The sequence below is a fragment of the Echinops telfairi genome, unplaced genomic scaffold (assembly GCF_000313985.2).
Source record: "Echinops telfairi isolate 266 unplaced genomic scaffold, ASM31398v2 ScPeMD7_443;HRSCAF=831, whole genome shotgun sequence".
NCBI lineage: Eukaryota > Metazoa > Chordata > Mammalia > Afrosoricida > Tenrecidae > Echinops > Echinops telfairi.
In genome coordinates, this window is record NW_022104341.1 from 73,021,069 (window position 1) to 73,025,442 (window position 4,374).

The following is a 4,374-nucleotide window of genomic DNA, read 5'->3' on the forward strand; positions in this document are numbered from 1 at the left end:
AGGTGGAAGATCAAGGACCCTTCCTCCTCTGCAGGTCTAAGATGCGGTCCAACATGGGCCAGGGCTACTTTCCTACAGGTCCATTGGGCTGAACCCTCTGTCCATATAGCCATTGCACCCGGGTCCATATAAAACACCACTCCTATACCAGCAAGGTACCCGACTGACATGCATGCTCAGCTCTGAAAGACACACATGCACCAAAACCTTGTGTTGGAAATTGATGAGCTCCATGGGCCCTCTACAACGCTCCAGGTGAATGTCTGCCCAACTCCTGCTTGAATGCCACGGAGAGCTCACTACCACGTATGAACTCGCACGGTGCCTCCTAGCCCATCACGGGCCTAACACCTCAGAGCCGTGTGGCCAAGACGGAGTCCTGAGGATGGCCTCAAGAGATCCGTCCGCTCCTCCCTATTCTGTGTTCCGTGTATTCTGACTCAGGAAGCTGACTGCTCGAGTGAGCTGTGTAAGACCCCCCACTCCACCTGCCACCTCAGTCCTGCCCTTTTGTCATCTCTCTGTCTCTCCGGTCAGTCTCCATCCCCTGGTTCCCACTGCCTCAACCCCACTCCCCGACCTCCCACCGCTATGATTCCATCAGCACCCTAACAGAGTCTCCCTGCCCATCAAGCCAAAACCAAATGAGCCCCCAGTGGCTATTAAGAGCGACCCCTTGGATGTCAGAATAGAACTGCATGAGGCCTGGCTTTGCGGAAGATTGCCAAGGCCTCCTTCTGAGGGGCCTCCGGGTGGGTTTGTAGCCAAGTGCACTCACTGTTTTTGATCCCCTGACTAACCCTTCCCAAGTGATCTTCCACGCTACCTACCAGAGCACGCGTTCTAAAACCTTAACTTGAATACAACACTCATCTGCTTATAAATAAAAATGCCCCACATAGCCAAAGTCTAAACCCCCAGCATCTTATTCAAGGTCTTTCTTGACCTGCTTCCAGAAGCCCACCCAACCCCACGGCTCTCCCCCACTGCCCAGCCTCGCTCTACAGCCACACCCAATGGCCTCTGCTGGGCACACGCTGTGTCCTTGTGCACAGCGTGCTTCCTACTGAGTCCGCCCTGCTGGGCACGGAAAGGGAAACAAAAGAGGAGCGACCCAGGTCTCCTGCCCTACAGAAGCCCACAGTCTAGAGTCACGCTATCCTTTCAGTCACCCCCAGCGGTCACTCACGTGACAGGTGGCCAGTCCACCTGAGAGGTGCTGCTCCCCGAGTGCAGTCCACACCTGACTGCAAAGACTCCACTCCACCAAAATGTTCGCCACCTCATTAGTCACCTGTTCAGATGGACCAGGTGCTCTCACGCCCAAGAAACTCACTGCCCTCGAGTCAGTGCGGACTCAGAGCGACCCTACAGGACAGGGGTGATTCCTGAAACTGCAGCTCTTGGCCGGAGCAGGAAGCCTCCTCTTTCTCCCGCAGAGTAGCTGGTGGTTTCAAACTGCTGAGCTTGCGATTAGAGCCATTGGGAGTAACCCACTACGCTGCCAGGGCTGCTTGATTGCATGTTTCAATGATAATGTTTAAGTTGCATTGTGTTTCATAAAATAAGATTATTAAAATTAGTTCCACCCACCCACCCCACCCCCTGGTTCAGGCTGCTAACCACAAAGGTGGGCAGCATGAACCCACCAGCCTCTCTGTGGAAGAAAGAGGAGGCTTTGTACTTCTGTGAAAATGTGCAGCCTTGGAAACCCACGGGGGGCAGTTCTACCCTGTCCTGTAGGGGTCGCTATGAGTCCGAGTCCACTCAAGGGCAGCGAGTTTGTTTTTGTATGTTTGTTTGGGTTGGGTTGGTTCCTTTTTGCGAGTAGAGAAGTGTCCCACGCGGCTGTATTTCCATCACAGGTGTGGTAGCTCGAGATGGATCTCTCTGGGGCCGACGTGAGGACAAGGGGGTGGAGGGAGACAGAATGATGTCAGAAGAGGGGGACAGCCCCCTGACAGCAGTCCGTAAGGCTTCCCAGGGGAGCCTAGGACTGTACTTGGGTCCAGGTGGCTCTCGGTGACAAGTACTAGCTGCAGTCAGTATCTGAAAGAAGCATATGTATCAGACCCCCCTCCCCCCAGGGTCTCCACCAGCCACCTCTGCTTCTCTGTCCACTCCTGATCTTCAGTGCTGTCCCCACCTTTCCTGGGTGTGGCCGTGGCCAGCCCCTCCCCTGGACGCTGATGTAACCTTTGTGGTAGAACCTCATTTCCTCCTAGTTGTGTCCCAGGGCCCCGTGCACAGAGACACTCGGTAAATGTTTGTTGAAAGTTGGATGAATTCCTTTCATCAATAAACGCGTATTGACCCTGGCTGACCTTTCCAACTGTACCCTTCCACCCCGCCACACACTGGAGCTGGCCTACCTTCCATCCCCCACCCACTGCCCCCCTTCCCCAGTCAACGCCAGCAGTGCCGGCGGGGGGGGGGGGGGTGCACCTGCTCAACCCCTCTCCAAGGCCATGGCAGTGCCTGGTGGCACACACAGTGCATGCAGGTTCACCTACCAACCAAGTGGTGGCTGGTTTGGGCCCAGGAAGAAAGGCCTGGCAATCTATTTCTGACCCGCCCGGGGGCGGGGGGGCAGTGGGGGTGAATCCACTCAGAGCAACTGAATTCTTGGCTTGTTCTACCAGAGGCCCCCTGGCTTGGAGTCCTTGTGTGGGTGTATCTTGTTTCCTCTTCTTTCTCAAAACGCACTCCTATCGATGCCCACTCAAAGTGCCCTTAGAGGACAAGGTGGACCGGCCCCGTGTGTGTCTGAGACTGCCCCTCTCGACGCCTCCCTGGGGCGGCCGGTGGTTTCAAACAGCTGACTTTTCGGTTAGCGGTTCCATAAGGAGCCACTCCGCTGCCGTCAGGCTCCCTCCGGTCTCCTTGGGTGCCATATGCCCCCGTCTCTTGGATGAGGAAGCGGGGACTCCAGGAGGTGAGTGGTTTGCCCAGGGTGGCACGCACAGTCACTTGGGTGACGCTGACCTTCTCAAGTCAGCCCTCCAATCCCCAGGCCTCGGACCTGAGCCCGGGCTGGTGCAGGGTTTTCCTGGGACCGTGGACCCCCTCCTCCCCTCCTCATTCTCTCCACCACTGGCTTCCCCCATCAGTCTCCTTCAGTCCCTCTCCATCTGTGAGAGGGAGGAGTTTAACTCAGACCCTAGCAGCAGGGAGGGCCCCACACCAGCTGCACCCTTTGCAGGGGAAGTGCCCCCCCAAAAGGCTGCTTCCGACCCCAGCCAGGGAAGGAGGAGGGAGGGCGAGACACTCACCACGGCCTCTGGGCCACAGCCCTGGAGGGGCCCTGGTGTTTGGTTTCAATTAGGACGACAAATTCCAGGAAGCCAGGCCAGTGCTTGGGCTGGGGGAGTGGGGGTGGAGGGGGTTGGCGGGAAGTAGGGGGCCCACAGAGCAGAGCTCAGAGCTAAGAGGTTCTTGGAATCTGGCCTTGGGAAGGGGCTGAGGGGCAGCCACCTGGGTGGTTTGAACTCCCAGTCCCCCATGACCCACCTCGGGGTGCCGGGGGAGTGGACCCAGGGTCGGGCGCACAAGGATTCCCATGGGGTCTGGCCAAACCTACTTTATTCCATTGCCTTCTGGGTACACAGTGGTTGTCCCAGCCACCTACTGTGACTCAGGCTGAGGGACCCACACTGGGCCACCAAGTGCATAGCCCACGGGTGCCAGGTACTGCTAAGACAGTGATGCCGAGACAGTTCAGCCGACGTGAGGCCAGCAACAAGATCAGGGGTCTCCAAGGAGAAAAACTGCCCCCAGGGAAGGAACCTGGTCTGCCCTGATCACCCCCACCTTCTCAGCCCCCCCACCATGCTTAGCACCTAGTAAGCAGTGCAGAGGTAGTTCCTGGATGCCTGGTGATTCATCCTTCTCAGAACATTCTGAGGAAGCTTCTCAGAAAAGAGCTGCAGCTACCTAGCATTTTACGAGCTGAGTAAGAAGTCTGCAGACAGAGAAAGGGCGTCACCTGCAAGGCTGGACGGGCAGCACAGCACGCAGCGATGGACTCCTTGATTTGCACATTCCTTCTGCCAACAGAGAGGGCTGCCGTGGTGCCCCTGGCATGGTGCTGTGGACTGGCATGGTGCTGTGGGTACACCACCGTAGGCCAGGCTGAGGGTGGGGAAGGGAGATGGACTTGTGTGTCTCGCAAAAGTCAGGACTCTGCCTTGCCCGGCGACAGGAGGTCCTGGGAAGTCACCATAGTAAGACAGAGCTAAGCTTCGGAGGAAGGCAGTCCTACCGACCAACCTGTCCCACCACACGGAGGAGCAGCCTGAGAGTCCAAGGACTCGCTCAGGGACATCAAGGTGGCCGTGTGCCTCACAGCCCGCTGCTCCTGTTTTTCATTAGCCA